Raw genomic sequence first — 19,451 nt, 5'->3', positions numbered from 1 at the left:
ACTACTGGCAATGCCATCTTTCCAGTTGCTTAAGCCAAATAGTTTGGATTCCCGTCTTTATCTCACACCCCATATTCAGTGTGTTATGATAATCTGTTGGCTCCACCTTCAAAAAATACCCAGAATCTCACTATTATTTACCACTTTCCACTACTACCACCCTGGTAGTCAAAGGGACCATCAACTTTCACGTGGGCTGCTATAAAATCTCAATAACTAGACCCACTGCTTTCACCTGTGCAACCCCAAATTTATTAACAACATAGCAGCCAAGTGAAACCTTTTAAAACATACATCACATTTTATACTTCTCTGCTCAAAACTCTCCAATGAACAGATCCTGGTCATGGAGGGCAGACTTGTGTTTGCCAGGAGGGATGGGGAGAGAGGGATGGATGAGGAGTTTGGAGTAGGTAGATGAAGACTGTTACATTTAGAACAGATGGGTGATGAGGTCCTGCTACAGCACAGGGACCTGTGTCCAGTCTTCTCGGTTAGAACATGAGGAAAAATTAAAAAAAAAAAAAAAAGAATGTGTGCGTGTATGAGTGGCTGGGTCACTTTGCTGTACAGCAGAAATTGAAGGAACACTAAATCATCTACGCTTTAATTTTAAAAAATTTAAAAAAAAAAAAACAAACCTGGAGTTCCCGTCGTGGCGCAGTGGTTAACCAATCCGACTAGGAACCATGAGGTTGCGGGTTCGGTCCCTGCCCTTGCTCAGTGGGTTAACGATCCGGCGTTGCCATGAGCTGTGGTGTAGGTTGCAGACGCGGCTCGGATCCTGCGTTGCTGTGGCTCTGGCGTAGGCTGGCAGCTACAGTTCCGATTAGACCCCTAGCCTGGGAACCTCCATATGCCGTGGGAGCAGCTCAAGAAATGGCAAAAAGACAACAACAACAAAAAAAACCTTCAGGAAGTTCCTGTTGTGGCTCAGCAGTAATGAACCCGACTAGTACCCATGACGATGCAGGTTTCATCCCTGGCCTCGCTCAGTGGGTCAAGGATCCAGTGTTGCCCTGAGCTGTGGTGTAGGTCACAGACGCAGCTCTGATCTGGTGTGGCTGGCATATGCCGGCACAGCTGTACCTCCAATTTGACCCCTAGCCTGGAAAATTTCATGTGCTGCGGGTACAGCCTAAAAAGCAAAAACAAAAAACAAACAAGAACAACAACAAAAAAAACCCTTCAATGGCTCCCTATTTCATTCACAATAAAAGCCCACATCCCTACAAAGGCCTAGAAGGCTCTGGATAATCACCACACCCTCCTCTCTATCTCTGACCTTCTCCCTACTACATGCCCCATTGCTCTCTGCACCGGCCACACCATCAAAGGAGCTAGGTGCAGTCCATCTCAGGTGCTCCGCACTGGCCGGTTCCTTGACCTGGAACACTCGTTCCCCACATGATCAAACATCCAACCCCCGCAGCTTCTTCAAGTCTGTTCAAAAGGCAATTTCTCAATAAGCCCTACATAAACCACTCTACTTTAAAACTGCAAACCATCCCCACCCTACAGTTACACTCAATGGCACTGTAAACTAAGCACCTCGCCTTATGAATTTATTTAACTCTTACAAACAACCCTATGAAGTGGGTATAGACTCTTGGTATCCTTTCTCAGATGAGGAAACCGAGCCTTAGAAATGTTAATTACTCATTTATAGTTTACCATCCTTCTCCCACCATCGAAAATCATCCATGAGGACAAGGATTTTTGTCAGTTTTGTTTACTATTGATCCTGTGACTAGTAGCCTAGCAAAGAGTAGACACTTAGTAAATATTTGCTGAATGAATTCATAAAGCACCATGTCCCTCCCCCCCCCAAGAAAGGATCCAATATAGGGTTACTCCATATTTTACCACTTAATATTACCATCATTTCATAAAGTTAGGACATTGTTACACTAAAAATGAAAGAAGGATATAACCTCAGTTCAGAAACAACTCTAATGTGAACAAATTTAACTTTCTACTACACAGTATCTTTTTCTCATTCTAACTTAAGACACTTTGTCACAGGTAAGCATGGATCCAAAGACCATTTTGAGGAAATCTCTGGTCTATAGGAAAACACACTTATACCTATGGCTTCCTTGAGGATCTGCTTTTTATAGAAAGCAATATTCTAACTCCTAAGAAAGAACCAAGGGCCAATATGTACTGTGGCTATAAAGACTTCAGACCTGCAACCAATTTAACAGGAAAATGGTATAACCTCTTAACTGTCTTCTCCTCTCTCACATCAGAACAGCCCCCTTACCTACCTAGCTGTCATGGTTGAAAGAAAGAATAAACAAGAATGCCAAGCTTTTACAAAGCCTATAATGATACAACTAACATTTAATGGATACTTACTTTATGTCAGACACTCTTCTAAGCCCTTTATCCGTATTAACTCTCTTAATCCTTATAAACATCTCTATGAGGTAGGCTCTATTATTATCTCCACTTTACAAATGAGGAGAAGGCTTGAGGCTTAGCAAAGTTAAATAATTTTTCCAGGTCACACAGAAAGCAGAGCAGCTGGAATTTAAAAGAAGACTGAATCCAGAGTTTCGGCTGATCACCAGACGACCATGCTTCTCACTATACAAACCATATTGTTTTACAAAACCACATATGTACTTATAGAGATTATAATCCAGTAGGTAGAGGAGGAAGATAATACCCCAAAACAAAAACACTGATTTCAGTTGTAAAAAAATATATATATATATATAAAAACTGAGTGCTAGAATGTCCCAAGATTGTGGCTTTGTGACATTAATCTAGAACTGCTTTTAGTGGAGGGAATTCCGACCATAATTTGGAAGGAAGCGAGAACATGGCATTGAGGAGACAGGTCATGTTCCAGGTGGAGGGAACGTTATGCAGACAAGCCATTAAGACAAATGTAGGAGACAGTGATGTGTCTCACCTAATGCCAAAACATCTGGTCAATTCAGCTAAAAAACACCTCCATCAACACAGTGGATTTCTTCAGTCAATCCAGATGTTTGGCGTCTTGTAGACAAAACATCCAGATGATTAACTGAAGATGTGACAGAGTTGACTGAATTAACCAGATGTTGTAGCAGTGTATAGACATAGTGTCAGGACATTTGCTTGGCTGGAGTGGAGTCCAGCTGTAAAGGAGATATGGTCCAGGCAATGAGAGGGGGCTTTGGAGCACAGGACCTGGAGCTTGGATTTGATGCAACTGGGAGCTGCTGGAGGAGGAGTGTGATAGAAATGATACTTAAGGAAGAGGATTCTAACAACTATGTGAAGAAAAAAAATTGGTGAGAGGAAGACTTGTAGACAGGAAAGAGGATGTTAGGAGAGTGCAGGTGTGTGTGAGGTAATTAGAGCCTGGACCAGAATCAGGCTTGGGGAAGCAACAGGAAGGAGTGGATCTGAAAAACATTACAGAAAAAGAACAGGAAGTCATGATGGGTTATACGAGGGAGAGAAACTGCACTTCACCCCAAGGCTGGAAGCCTCCAGGCTTGGGAAAGCAGCTGCCGTCAGCCACACCACAGTAGTAAACCAAGACAGAATCCCCGAGAGACCTCTCCCCTCAACCTCCATCCAGAGCCCAGAGCCCAGAGCCAGGCCCACAGGTGGAGGGAACTCAGAGACCACAAACCAACTCTCATGTAAGGTTCCTATTCACTTTGGAGCCACCAAAACTTATTTCTGTTGAGATCCAGTTCCATCAGAGGGTTGAGAATGTTAGATTCAGGTTGTCAGGGAGACACAACTTCAGTGAAAAAAATCTAAGACAATTATTTTAATGACATTTGCTTTTATACAGCATGTAATATAAACTAAGATGTATACAGGTATGAATAAATTACATGAGATTAAGAGAAATTATATAGTACCTCTATTACCTAGATTAGCATTATAAAAGCCTGTTAACAGGCAAAATTAATGGCTGAATTCAAGAATTTATATTTTTTGAAAATCCTTAATTTATGAAACCTTGGAATGTTTGACTCTTGGTTTGAATATTTTGCAGATTTTTTTAAAAATTCCAAACATCTTATTTGACAAGAATCAAGGTTACATTTATAAATAGTCACAAATTCCAATTTACTAGGATTCAGACTATGATAGTTATATGATAGCGTGCTCCCGCTTATTAAAAAAAATATTCTAAATATGCATGCAGTTCATGGTTTTGCAAATTTGCAGTTTCAAATATTTTCAGCCCCAGGCTTATCAGCCCACACAACCAGTAGTGTGCCCTTTACAAACACAGCCAGGTTTCTTCGACTGATGCCTTATTCATTTCAACAAGGAAAGAACATTCAAAAGAAGTTACTCTTTGTTCATGGTTTGGAAGAAAACTGAGAATCTATTTTTCTATTTCTCTCTCTCTCTCCCTTCCTCCTCCCTCTACCAGAGAAACAACACAGAATGTGAGACCATAAATGTATTAATGTGTTTCCAAATCACCCTGGAGGAGGTGGAAGGGTCAGGAAACTTGTTAAAATCAGTTTCCCAGGCCTCAGAAATGACAAGTCCGTTGATCTGGGGGGGAAGCCCAAGAATCTGTTGGGGTACTTTGTTTGATTTTTAACAAGCTCCCCCAATGAATTCTGATGCCTGTTTTCTGTAAATCAGACTTACATGCTAAAAGCATGCCTAAAGCAGAAAGCTGGAGAATGAAAAGAACCTACTCGACATGCAAACATAAAATGGTTAAAAAAAAAAAAAAAAAAAAAAGGATCTAAAAATTTCTTACACATCCCTTAATTATTCCTTTATGTAATAAGCTCCTAAATTCAGTGTTCTGTGATATGTAGAATTTTTCATAGAAGCAGCATAAAGTCAAGTACACCTATGCAGTCAACCTAGAAGCCCAGAAGACAAGAAGAGCTCACCTGTTTTCAATTCACTGCACTGCCCACTATGGCTCTTCTCGAACACAATGTTTACATGAAGGAAAAACGTAATTAATGATCTCAGTAAGTCTTTGTAGTGCTCCAAGGCTAAGTGAGTTATTTATCAGATAGAAAAAAAAATAGTTGGGTTCACCGAAACAATGGGTGATTTATCCAAGTGGGTTTGACTATAACCTTCCCACAGACATCTTTTTGTAAGAAATACTTCAAAGTTAGTAGATAGTAAACTAGTTTTTCAAAAAGTTAATCAGTGAAATGTCCCCCATCATAACATCAAGATTAGAGTGTTTGTTCTCTACATATAATCAGGTACCCCTTTTTTGGCAATACTAACTCCACTACAAAAAAAGAATAGTGGATTGGGGCGGGGGGTGGGGGGGATACTAGGGCTTCATTTGCCTTAAACTCGACTCACTCTCCTAAATCTTTTTCCAAGGATATAAGAAAGAATAAATTGGAAGAATTTTATTAGAGACCCTTTATTACCTAAGGTGTCAGAATTAAAAGTCAGATTTACTTTTATTGTGCTTTGAATGATGCCTTTGAAACAATCAAGGGTTTCACATGCAAGCCAAGTGGTTTTGACTTGAGAAGTAATTTTTTCCCATTTATCCATTCTCCTGCCTCTTTCAAATCTTATCTAGCAACCACAGGAAATGGCCTCATGCCCTAGTGGGGGAGGGGTTTAAGGCAAAATAGGATTGCAAAGGAAAACGCTTAGAAATTTTCGAAACATATAAAGTCCTTCTATGTTAAAAAAGAGAGAAAGATTGATTTCCAGTGAGTACCCCACACACATAAAAATACTAGACTTCAATGCCACCATCTTTTTTTAATTACAGTTGATTTACAATGCTCTGTCATTCTCTGCTATAAAGCAAAGTAACCCAGTTATACATACATTTATACATTCTTGGTTGGTTGTTTTTTTTTTTTTTTTTACATTATCCACATCATGTTCCATCACAAGTGGTCAGATATCGTTCCTTGGGCTATACAACAGAATCTTACCGCTTATCCACTCCAAATGCAACAGGTTCCATATACTAAACCCAAATTCCCAGTCTATCCCACTCCCTCCCCCTCCCCCCTTGGCAACCACAGATCTGTTCCCCAAGTCCATGAGTTTGTTTCTTTTATGTAGATAGGTTCATGTCTGCCATATATTAAGTTCCAGATATAAGTGATATTATATGGTATTTGTCATTCTCCTTCTGACTTACTTCACTTAGTATGAGAGTCTCTGGTTCCATCCATGTTGTTGCAATTGGCATTATTTTGTTCTTTTTATGGCTTAGTAGTATTCCACTGTGTATATGTACCACATCTTCTTAATCCAGTCATCTGTCATTGGACATTTAGGTTGTTTCCATGTCTTGGCTATTGTGAATAGTGCTGCAATGAACATGAATTCCTCCATTTTAACCACAGTATTGATAAGGGTAAGAAATAAACAGATTCTCTTTAGAATATTTCATGGATTCTACTGCTTTAATATCTTCTGTGACATGGAATGCACTTTTTTCTTCAGGGTCATTGCTAGCCCATTCAATGCATTTGTGTGAATTTGAAAAAGGCACCCATTCCCCAAGACACTTTAACTTGCACATATCAGAAAATTGTGATAACACTAATTTTCTTCCAATAAGACACACCATATCTGCAGGAAAAATCACCATAGCAAAAATCAAACCTAAGTTGTTTATGATGAGCATGTCCTCTAAGATATGGTGCCCTTGTTCAATGCCCAGCAATACAACCGTGTAGAACAGCCCTTCCTCTCTCCCCCTTCACTGTCAGCCATCTCCATTTGTAAGCCCAGCCCGAATGCTCCTTAGAGTCCTAAAAGTAATCTCTCAAAGATCACTCATGATATTTTTCCTGCCAAACTTAAATCTACTGCTCCCAGCAAAGCCCACTGGGGTCCCCAGAAAAAAATAGGATGGACTCCAGGTTATAAGATCTAACCTCTTCTTTAGTATTTAGTCTCGTTTCACCTGCCTATAGTGGGTCATGTGCAGAGGTCTTGCACCTAACACATAAGATTAGAGTACCCAGTGCAAAACCACTGGGCCAACACCCCAACTTGGCAGGCCACGTGGAAACTCTCAACGCCTCAACTGAAGATGGTGGCAGCAGCCAGCCATGGCCAGAGACGTGTACCCTAAACAGCAACACCCACTTCACAGGAACTCAGCCCCCTCTGATGAGATCCCTATAAAGCAGCCCCACCCACAGTGTGTCACGGGAGAGAGTGTTCTGGAGAACACTACCTCCCACTTCACTAGCTTCTGATCCAAGAAGAAAGCTTCCCTTGCTTCTGAACTGAACTCAGCCTCATTCTATCAGCCGGGGAGACATCTGGCTAGAGAACACATGCCCGGGCCCAGCTGGACAAGGTCAGTAACACTACCTTCTTGGAATTATCTCTTCCCACTCTTAATCCTGACTCTCTTTCTCCCTTTCCTACCAGCAGTTCTGTTGATCTTTTCTGTGGACTCTGTTCTTAGACTCTTGCTCTGAGGAATCTGGTCAGCACTCCCTGAGATAAAATGGGCTTTGGAGCCAAGGCCTTTAACATGTGTAGGCTAAAAGTATTGTCTGTTCTGTATGACTGAGCCACCTCACTGTTTCCCATAGCAAATCCTCCAGTCAAAGACTTGTCTTTCTGTAAAACTTGGGGCACAGGCTAGTAGATTTAGTTACAAGACAGTCAACTGTGACTTGTGCCATATGATGTTCCATCGGAAGTGCAGAGGCCCATGGCTTGTTCAGGAAATAGACCAGAGTCTACTATAACTAAAGAGACGTCGGAACATCACTTTCCAGGACCAGAGCCCCCTGCCTCTGGCCCCCAGCCATCTGCACCACTTTGAGAAAGATGGCTCTTCACAAGGCCTACAATTCAATGGCCTCCCGCTCCCAGCAAGATGTGGAGCACTTTCCCAGGCCTATGAACTGTAAGAGTAGCAGAAGTGTCTCTTTGCAGGCTAGTGATAGTCCCAGGTTTAAGAATGAGGTCCTCATGACCTACTGAGCTAGGGGCAGATCATTTCTCTGGATGACATTCTGATATGGTCCATAATCTGCCTCTGGCTCCTGGGCAAACCCTCTCTGTAGGTATAATGTGAAAATGTGTATACTTAACCCCACCTCTCTCTTCCATTTCTTTAGATATCCAAGACACTCAATATCTCCCGAGGTTTATTAGTTAGGAAAGGGCTTTTTTTTTTTTTTTTTTCCTGACAATCCCATCAAGTGCTGACCTAAAAATGGTAGAGCATCTTCAAGAACCAAGGTTTTTTTCTTCCCCCCTGTCATCCAACATGATGGGGCAAAGTTTGAGATTTTCATAGTGTTTAAAATATAAGGCTAAAAAATAACTTTGGTGATCACTGGCCTGGCATGAGTCTGGTTAAACCTAAGGAAACTGCTTCCAAGATAGGACTTAGATGCTTCAGAATTTGTTGGAACATGGTCAACAGAAAAATAAAATTTCAAATCCTGGTTTACTTGCCTGAAGGACTTCCATGTGGTAGACTCCATACAGGAAACAATTCCATCTTCCAGAGTGAATATTCACTTGTTTTCTTTTCCAGCCAGGAGTTTGGAAGAAGCCAGCAGGCAACGTAGTGATTTGGTAATGTCCTTCCCACTGCCAAGATGGATTAATGCTGGGAGACCTTACAACTGGTGAGTAATCAGTGGTGTTTGCAGACCCTCCAAGATCCCCAAGGTGTGATTATTTTCATACGTGGATTTCTGTCATCGTCCTCCAAAGGGTGCTTTGTCATTTCCTTTACTCTTCCCTCACTGGACTCTCAAGCCCATGTTACAAGGACAACACTCTTTCCAAGTCATTGCCAACTTCCTTCTTAAACAAAGTTAGTGAGTACTTCAGAGACACTGCTAAAATGTGAGGGTTAAATTAGCAAAATTATACCAGCTTCATTTTAAATGATTCTGGAAAGGTACAGATAGTTCCACAAAATCATTCTCCAGTTTCACTGATTTGGTTTATTATGCCCCTACCTAATAGGTGGATTTGAATGTCATGGACCTAGGGAAATCTCAGAGTATGAATAATCACATTAAAACAACAATCCCAAATATGTAATATATGCGTTTTCAAAATAATTGCTCTTTATACCTTTCAGCATCGACTCATCCATTCTCCAAACTTCTCTCACCAGCAGTACCTCAGCTCTTCAACTTGTCTTAAGCTCCTGTGTAGGATTAAAGAGGCTTCTGAAATGGGAAATCTGACATCAAAAGAGCTCATACGTAGGAATCCAAGAGGCTTAAGTTCAAGTTCAGTCTCTGCCACCGACTAGCTGGGAATCATTAAATGATTCATCTAAATTCTCTGAGCTTTGGTTTCCTCATCTGTAGTTTACCTCAGAAGATTGTCGTGAGGGATTAAATTGGCTAATACTTGTAAAGGGTTTCACATGATGCTCAATAAATGCTAACCACAATCGCATTTGTTTTAGTAATGATTATTACAAACATTACCACCCTTAGTCAAAGCATAACTAGTTTGGAACCCCTGTCTAACAAAGTTCCTTGTAAGCTTCTACTTATGGCTCCTCCATGCTGGCCCATCTGGGAACCAGGTGGGTAGATGCTCTGCAGAGCTATGCAACCACCTTGGATTCTCCTGTTACTATACCCCCTCCACTGGTGGTTCTTGGACCTGAGCCCCTGGGCTTAAGGACCTCCAAACCTCTGCCTCCTAGTCACTCAAGAAGAACGTATTTCTTTCCTCTTCCCAGATCCCTTCAGCTTTGAGTCCCAAGATATTTTGGGGTTTTGTTTTCACTTTTTACAGCCTTACCTGCAGCATATGGAAGTTCATGGGCTAGGAGTTGAATTGGAGCTGCAGCTGCCAGCCCACAGCTATGCCCACAACAACGCCAGATCCAAGCCATGACTGCAACCTGTGCCGCAGAGACCACTGAGCAATGCCAGGGACCAAACAGGCATCCTCAGAATCACTATGTCAGGTTCATAACCCGCTGAACCACAATGGGGACTCCTGAGCCCCAAGTTTTAAGGTCATCCCCAAGAGTAAGGCTTTAATTTTGGGAAGCTGGACCAAATGTATCTGAGAAGCTCATTATTTCTGATCACCAACTCCACCCTCAGACACACAGTGTTGCCTAAGCTAAGTGCTGCCTCTGATTCACAGTAGCCCAGGCCATAAACCAGCAGGCCCTGCTTTGTCTGATGTCAGAATTACCCAAGAGCTTTGAAAAACACAGATGTCTGCCCCATTCCCAACCCTGGAAATCTCTAATTTTAACTTTCTTGGTGACTCTGATGATAACCCCAGGTTGAGAAACTCCGATTTTAGCAGCCGCCAAACATCCCTATCTTTCCTGAGCTACATAAACCTGCTGCTGTTTCTTCTAAACCCTGTTGGTTGCTGACTCTGGTTACCATGAGCTCCAAACAGGTCAAAGAACTCAAGCTGCTGATTATAACTTGGGAACCCTCCTCCACATCTCCAGCCCTTTGGGCCCAAAGACAGAAAAGGCATCATATTTGAGCCAAAAAAATATAATCGAGAGCACCAGGGCTGTAGAATCAGTAGCAGCTAATGTGGAACAGTGGATCTAAGTTCAAAAGATTTAAAGGCCTGAGACTCCAGCAGTGATCAAAAGCAGATAAACACCCTTCTCCCTGCCAAGGCAATCTAAAGTGATGCAGCACTGACTCTACTGAGGTTCATAAAGCAACCCTAGTGAGACCTTTGTTTTCTAAGAGAAAGGAGAAAAAAAAAAAGAAAAGAAGGAAAATCGATTGTGGCAAGTCTTGCTGTGATGAAAACAACTCAGCAGGGCAACTTGTATTTGTGGGTATTTTGGAAGGGAATGAGTACTGCTCACCTGGACCCCAATTCTAGCTCTATCTCCATTCATCTCCAGGTTCTGAGTACTTGCCTACATCCAGCCCACAGGAACACAGTCCTCTGTGGTTCCCTGTTTAACATTTACCTGACAAAAATAGATAACAAGCAAAGGATGGGGGAGCTGGGGCACTGAGCTGCAGGGACTCCAGCAGGAGCTCCTTCAAGACTGACCACAAGGCCAAGTTACTGTAAGAATCTTCTGTAAGAGGAAATTCTGTGAAGGCAAGGTGGAGACATTCCTCAATCCTTCTGCTCCTGGGCACTCTTCCCAGCATCTCCTTCTTAGCAGAGCTCAGTAGTTTCCCACTTAAAATGCTTCAGGTCCTTTGCTAAACCAACCTAAAAAGAGTGTGTCACCTTATCCAGAATTCTTTTTAGAAGATTTTACAAAGCCATTCATAAGGGCAACATGTTTCATTGTCAGGTTACTGACATCTCAGACCCCACCCCTACCCCCGACCCCCAGAGTCCTTGGATCACTTTTTCACCTCCAGGGCACAGACAGCTTTTAGCAAGACCCACGTGAGGACCTTCTCCAAGGAAAACTGATCCAAGGTTCATTATCCCTCAGAGGGCCTCTCCAGGGATCAGCAATCCTGTTTCACAATGCTGCTAGGCGCCCATTTCTGTTTTTCCTGCTGTAGCTGCATGCAAGGGTCTGTGGAGAACGTCAGCCTACACCCTGGCCCTGGCTCCCAGAGCCCTGCCGTCCTCCAGCAATGGGCTGACAAAGCGTGCTAACAATGGTTTGAAATCGTTAAAATAATTAAAAAAAAATAAAATCATGAATGTGTAACTATAATACAGATCTCATTAAAACAGACGGCAATAAAACCGTATACTTTACAAAGAAGAACAGCTTCTCTGTCCAAGTGTCTTCCAATTACAGTCCAGGATCTAATTCACCCTTTTGGGCTCTGATACTACGACCAGCTCTCAGCCAAATAATTGTCTCACCACCGTGGTGATAGTCAAGAATGGTCGCAGTACAGAGTGAACCCGGGCTGGTGCGAGCCAGGCGGCAGCAAGCAGGTGGCCAGCCAGCGGGGGGGGGGGGGGCTGTGACTGCTGCGCATGCGCCCCTGTGCAGTGCACCCTGTGGGAGGTTGGCTAACGAAAGGCGGGGAGACTAGACTGCCCAGACCGTGGGCCCCACGTAGGTGACTGACGTCACCGTGGGTCTGGGGCACCCTCTCTTCTCACCGCAACCCAAGTTCTTCTCGGGGATTAGTCCTGACTTCGTGATTAATTGGCATTTTCTGGTTTTCCTAGGGTGACGTCATCGCTGCTCAGAGATAAAACAGACTTCTCTTGGAAAGCTCCTGCCAGGGCAGGCTCCTATGTCCTGGAAGCTGTCCCGGACCCCGTCCCGCAGGCTCCAGAGCACCCGGTGCCCCGCCGCCGAGCCCCTGCTGTTTATTGCTTTGGCTCACTGGTTAAATGCGAAAGTTCAAGGTTTTCTTTCCCTTTTTTCATAATTATAAAAGTAGGACTTTTTTTGTTTTTTGTTTTTTTTTTAGTGGCCACACCTGCTGCCTGTGGAAGTTCCCAGGCTAGGGGTCAAATGAGAGCTGCAGCTGCTGGCCTAAACCACAGCCACACAGCTCACAGCAAGGCCCCATCCTTAACCCACTGAACAAGGCCGAGTATCAAACCCTCGTCCTCATGGATAGGAGTTGGGTTCATTACCTCTGAGCCACAACAGGAACTCCCCGATATCCTCATTTCAAAAGGCAGAAAATTATAAAGAGAAAATTAATCAACCAAAGCCACACCCTGAAGGCTTAGTCTCTGTTAATGTTAATTTTGATGCATTTCTTTCTAGTCTTTTTTTCTCTTTATTTGCGACAGATTTTCAAGCATTGCTCAGTGGCAGTCATGTCGTAAATAATTTTGTATACTACCTTTTTAACTTAATATTGTAGCAGAAATGAGTTTTCAGCAAGCATTTCTGTAAAGTTCCGAAAGACTCTTAGTGGATGTACTATCAGATACTTGAATATTATTTCTATTGACAGACACCTAGAATGTTTCCAGTTTCCACTGGTATATAGGTAGAAGGTACATCATCCCTGCACCCATTGCCATGTTGGCTTGGGATACTATTTGGTGGAGCCTGCAAAGGCAAACTAAGAACTTCACCCAGTATAAGTTAAAGGGGGATGGAAACTTGAAAAATTCTGCCTTTTCCATATTGCTGATGGTGGAGAACCAGGCTTGGAGCTGACTGCAAAGTGAGTTGTGGTGGCTGTGAAGTGGAGATCACAGGCTTTGCAGTGGAAGCTGGTGGCAGAAAAGGATGCACCTTACCCTCAGAGAATGTGCTTTCCATACTGCCTTACTGGGAAAGAGAGGCCAAGACGAAGGGAGTGATCTGGCATCTAAGGGAAAAACTCTCCTGAAGATAAGTGGCTGATCGTTTTCAGAACATTGTTGTCAAACATTCTTAATTTTAATTCTGTTGATCACAAGTTCCAACTTACTATTTGGGGAAATTCTTGTGTCTTTCTCTTACTGAAAAAAAAAAAAAAATCAGAGAAATAACAGAACAAAGAACTAGGCCTAAGTGAAGGAAGAGTGACACAATTGCATGTTCTGCCTTGCTCTGATAAGTCCCTCTGGGAAGTCTCTGTCCCACTTTATGAGAGACTGGTGTCATGTTTTTTAAGATTCCAGATAGCAAGGATATGCAGAGCCCATGAGCCATCCAGAACTTCTCTCTGAGCTCCTGCATAAGCCTACTTCTATCTCCTGTAAGTCACCTTGACTGAAAATTATAGTAGGAGAAGAGGACAGAGGGAAAAAGACTGGTGGTTAGAGAATACATTCAGTCTCCCAGCGCCCTTTTTTTTTTTTTTTTTTTTTTTAACAGATGATCTTATGCACTCTCATTTGGTTTGTTAGTCTGGTTTAGTAAGGGCATGCCACCCTATTAGCTGTGTGAATAACAAAACACTGTAGGTCCCTGCCATGCTTGGAGTCCTAACTGTCTGTAACCCAAGGGAAAAGCAGCAACAGCCAGCTCTTGGCATCTTCCTCTTTGCTTGGCCTGGGAGGTTTTCTCTTTATGAGAGAAAGTGTGGCACAAACACTGTCTCCTTCGGAGCCAGTTTTCTCAATGCTATCTCTGTGAGGAAAGATAGATTGACCCACTGGCAACACTCTGTCTTGATTCAAATACACACCACAGAGCAGGCAATTTGTGTAACTGGCGTACACTTTGCAAAGTAACTGATTCTTGGCCCATCTGAGAACTAGCCATGAAGCAGTGATACAACTTCAAGAGGACAGAGACAGGCCATGGCAGCTTTCTTTTCCCTCTGAACCCAGAAGGGGTGCCTGCCCCTCTCCCTGTCCACGTTTTAGAGCAGCACTCTCTACTAATTATGCAGCCATACCCTCCTTCTCATGCTCTTGCCTGGTCTCTATGGTTTCCACCCAAAAGACAGGTCACCATGGTGTCTGCCCAGGGTGATATTTGCTCTAAGAGGAGAGGAGATCTAGCCTTCTGAGGGCAATGCTCCAGTCCTGGATGCCTGCCAGCAACAAACCCACCAGCCCTCAGATCTCCAACTCTACTCCTTTTTTAGTACTCAGGGATTCTGGAAGCTCCCCCATTTCTGGAGGATGGTTTTCATTTGGCTATCTTTCTCTCACAAGACTGGGGAAAAGCCCAATCCTTCACAGCTAGTACTCGTCCTGTCCAGTGCGTTCAGTCTCGGTCTGGCTCTCGGCATCTCTTTCTCCAAGTCACAGCATTCTCTAGGCACTTGCTGACCCTGCTGTGTTCTGCCTGTGACAAGGTCACCTGCTTTTTGAATTCTTTCCACTCTCCTCCCAGTTATTTGCGATAGCCTCTTAGAAGCTTAAAAATAACATTTATTTCCCCAGTGGTTTTGTATATTTCCATTTGGCAAACTCTATTTTGTTCCATGTGTTTCTAAGGGAACAGAAACCAAAATGGTTTATGTCCTGCTTCCTACACTGGCCTGACTGATGTTGTCAGACTGGAATTGCCCTTCAGCCCAGAGTGGGTACACCCAACCAGAAGCTGGACCTGGGTGCAGAGACTATATAAACTTCAAAGACAATGGACATTGTTTAACTGTTGGAAAAATCTACTTCACTGTACTTCCTTTAATCAAGCAGTGGATTTTTTAATAGAGAGATTCAAACCATTATGCATGGATATGATAACAACGTGAAAGTGGGATATACACTGGGATATTGTGAACCCATTATTAAAATAAAACTGAGGCCAATACAAGACATCAAAATGGAAGGCAGTAGTTACCAGAAGGGGTACATTGGGTGATTCCTGGGGAAAGGAAAGATGCAGGAAATGTTCTATTTGAAGATCTGGGTGATAATTACATGAGTGTGTTTACTTGTAAAAATTCATTGAACTCTGTAATTTATGATCACATTTTTATGCATGTATGTTCAATAAAAGGTTGGCTTAAAACTGAGGGGATGTGTTGAGGCAGGCAATTAAGGTACTTATTCTTTCATTTGATATATATTGTTTTAGTTTTAGAGCAACTCAGTGCTCAATGGTAAACATCGACTTTGTGCATATGTCAGAAATAAGTAAGTGGCCACAGGGCCTGGCTTCAAGGAGTTTACAGTTAGGAGGCAGCTACAATATAAGTTGAAGTGCTCAGTATACCAATGCTAAATTCTTAGCTGTGCCAAATGTACCGTAGTAATGTAGGATGTGAACATTAGGGGGCACTAGCTGAGGGTATGTGGGAATTCTCTATACAGTCCCTGTAGCTTGTCTGCAGATCTGATTATATTCTAAATTTAAAGTTTTTTTGTTTGTTTGTTTGTTATTATTAACAAGTGGCCGCACCTGCAGCATATGGAAGTTCTCAGGCTAGGGGTCGAGTCACAGCCACTGTAGAAGCAATGCCGAGTAGTTATGCTGTGAGCTGCACGGGAAGTCCAAATTTAAAGATTTGAAAAGTATGCAAGCTCATGACAATGACTATAAGGAAGAGATTACTTTTGGACTGAGGGAATCACATAACATTGTAGAGGAAAGGACTGTGAATCTTAAAGGAAGAATGGGACAATAATAAAGGGAACTGGGGAAGAAGTTTTCTGGACGGGTGAAAAAATGATACAAGAAACTGTGGAGTCAATAGCCAAGTTATGGAAACAACCTAAGGGCTTATCAACAGATGAATGTATAAGAAGATATGTATTTATAAATTATATATATATAATACATTAAAGATTGAGCCACAAGAGGGAAGGACAGCCTGCCTCTTTGGCAATGATCTTGAATGCATCATGCTAAATGAAATTAAGTCAGAGGAATCCAGATAAAGACAAATACTGTATGATTACCAATTATATGTGAAATCTAAAACAAAGTTAAAGAAATAGTGGGTTAAAGAAAACAGTGGGTTGGAGATAATAAAAAATAGGGAGATGTTGGGAGTTCCCGTCATGGTGCAGTGGTTAGCGAATTGATCCCTGGCCTTGCTCACTGGGTTGGGGATCCAGTGTTGCCGTGAGCTGTGGTGTAGGTCGCAGATGTGGCTCTGATCCCAAGTTGCTATGGCTCTGGCGTAGACTGGCAGATACAGCTCCGATTCAACCCCTAGCCTGGGAACCTCCATATGCTGCGGGAGCGGCCCAAGAAAAGGCAAAAAAGACAAAAAAAAAGGGGGGGGGGAGATGTTGGTCAAAGTATACAGACTTCTAGTTATAAAATGAGTAAGTTCCAAGGACTTAATGTACAGCATGGTAGTCATGATTAATAACACTGTATTACATCCTTGAAAGTTCCTGAGAGTACATCTTAAATGTTATCACCACAAAAAAAGAAGAGGTAATTATGTGACATGACAGAGGTGTCACATCCACCCGATGCTATGGTGGGGAACATTATGCAATATATGCATGTATCAAATCAACACATTATGCACCTTAAACCTGCACAATGTTATATGTCAGTTATATCTCAGGAAAGCTGGAAAAGAAGCTGTGGAATGTGTAACTGGCCAGTACATGGTTCGGGCAGACCGGTGAATTGGGGCAAGAAAGAAGCAGTATGGAATGGGACCAGAAAAGGAGAGGGCCTTAAAAACAGATCACGAAGAGCCTTAAACTTAAAAACTTCAATAATGCATTAAGAAATTAGCTCTGCTGACACCTATGGTCAATTAATCTTTGACAAGGGAGGCAAGAACATAAAATGGGATGAAGAAAGTCTATTCAGCAAGCATTGCTGGGAAACCTGGACAGCTGCATGCAAAGCAATGAAACTAGAACACACCCTCACACCATGCACAAAAATACACTCAAAATGGCTGAAAGACTTAAATAGACGACAGGACACCATCAAACTCCTAGAAGAAAGCATAGGCAAAACACTCTCTGACATCAACATCATGAATATTTTCTCAGGTCAGTCTCCCAAAGCAATAGAAATTAGAGCAAAAATAAACCCATGGGACCTCATCAAACTGAAAAGCTTTTGCACAGCAAAGGAAGCCAAAAAGAAAACAAAAAGACAACTTACAGAATGGGAGAAAATAGTGTCAAATGATGCAACCGACAAGGGCTTAATCTCTACAATATATAAGCAACTTATACAACTCAACAGCAAAAAAGCCAATCAATCAATGGAAAAATGGGCAAAAGACCTGAAAAGACTGTTCTCCAAGGAAGATATACAGATGGCCAGCAAACACATGAAAAAATGCTCAACATCACTGATTATAAGAGAAATGCAAATCAAACTACCATGAGATACCACCTCACACCAGTCAGAATGGCCTTCATTATTAAGTCCACAAATAACAAGTGCTGGAGGGGTTGTGGAGAAAAGGGAACCCTCCTGTACTGTTGGTAGGAATGTGAACTGGTACAGCCACTATGGAGAACAGTTTGGAGATACCTTAGAAATCTAGACATAGAACTTCCATATGACCCCATAATCCCACTCTTGGGCATATATCTGGACAAAACTCCTTAAAAGAGACACGTGCACTCGCATGTTCATTGCAGCACTATTCACAATAGCCAGGACATGGAAACAACCCAAATGTCCATCAACAGATGATTGGATTCAGAAGATGTGGTATATATACACAATGGAATACTACTCAGCCATAAAAAAGAATGACATAATGCCATTTGCAGCAACATGGATGGAGCTAGAGAACCTCATACTGAGTGAAATGTCAGAAAGACAAAGACAAATACCATATGATATCACTTATAACTGGAATCTAATATCCAGCACAAATGAACATCTCCTCAGAAAAGAAAATCATGGACTTGGAGAAGAGACTTGTGGCTGCCTGATGGGAGGGGGAGGGAGTGGGAGGGATCGGGAGCTTGGGCTTATCAGACACAACTTAGAATAGATTTACAAGGAGATCCTGCTGAGTAGCATTGAGAACTATGTTTAGATACTCATATTGCAACAGAACAAAGGGTGGGGAAAAAATGTATACATGTAAGAATAACTTGATCCCCATGCTGTACAGCAGGAAAAAAATTTAAAAAATTAAAAAATAAAAAATAAATTAGCTCTGAATTGCTGTCAAAATCCATTACTTTACAATGAAAGATAACTACATTAAGTTGAAATAAGATGAGGGTATCCCGCGCTTTTTGAAAGTTTGCTTTACAAAAGTTTACATCACTTGACGTTTACAGGAGGCCTAATTAGTACCTGTGTTCACTAACCAAATGAAGTCTGAAGAGGATTTTTTGCTTTTATGAAAAAAAGTGAAAAGCCAAAATCCTGTTCAGTGTTCGTTTGCAGTGATCATATATATAGAGGCAGCACCCACTCCAGGCAGTGAGAGTGGCACCGCACAGCTCCTTCCCTGGGAGCTACCCTCAGCATCTTAGCTGCTGCTGCTATGAGCTGTGTCTGTGAACATCTGTGCTTTATTTTATTTTGTGTATCCTTTGCAAGATGTTTCCTCAGGGCATTGCTTCTTCACTTTTCACCATTTTAGCTATGAAATGTTTCTTAGGAAAGCTCTACTTTCAGTCCAGTGAGAGAAACCTGTATATTTAAATCACCTCCCAAGTCTTTGCACATTTACCATCAGCTAAAGGAATTTAATTATAACATTTATTAAATATTCACAATGTACCTTGTACTATGATAATCACTTTCTGTCTACTTTCTTATTTAATCATCCCAAGATCCTTATGAAGCAGCTGGTATTATTTTACAGATAAAAAATTGAGAACTTGTTCATTTCCAGCAAATACAAAGGAGTCATAAATATAAAGAAATAGATACAGGCACCTGAGATCTTGTTAGTTTCCAAAAAGCACAAAAGCCATAAATGTCAAAAATAGATACAGTGCTTAGTGCCAAAATGTGCTTCAGTGGTTGAACTAGAACTCTTTGAGTTGAAAATGTTTACATTCACATTTTATTTAAATTTATTTTTTAACTGAAAAGAGTCATCTGGGACTAATTTAAGTTCTTCAAGACCTAATGGTCTTGATAAGTCCATTTATCACGTTGTTTTATGGAATAATTCAGATAAGCATGTTTGGCAAGCGCTAATTATCACACAGAGTACCAAAAACTGATAAAGCCTGGCCTACACAGACTAGACTAGACAGAGCACAGGAGAGCCGTTTTCCAGTTT

General features: G+C 41.9%; 1 long non-coding RNA gene across 1 annotated transcript; it reads left to right on the top strand.

Annotated features, from left to right (window-relative positions):
* The first annotated feature begins 6,589 nt into the window (after nucleotides 1–6,589).
* On the top strand, nucleotides 6,590–9,381 carry LOC125111744 (uncharacterized). Its single transcript, XR_007130927.1, has 3 exons — nucleotides 6,590–7,297; nucleotides 8,498–8,591; nucleotides 9,056–9,381. It is a non-coding gene; the product is annotated as an uncharacterized LOC125111744 (long non-coding RNA).
* The last annotated feature ends 10,070 nt before the right edge of the window (nucleotides 9,382–19,451 follow it).

This window comes from Phacochoerus africanus, chromosome 1 (genome assembly GCF_016906955.1).
Source record: "Phacochoerus africanus isolate WHEZ1 chromosome 1, ROS_Pafr_v1, whole genome shotgun sequence".
NCBI classification, from domain to species: Eukaryota; Metazoa; Chordata; class Mammalia; order Artiodactyla; family Suidae; genus Phacochoerus; species Phacochoerus africanus.
The sequence above is the reverse complement of the archived record's forward strand: the minus strand, read 5'-3'. Positions and strand labels throughout refer to the sequence as shown.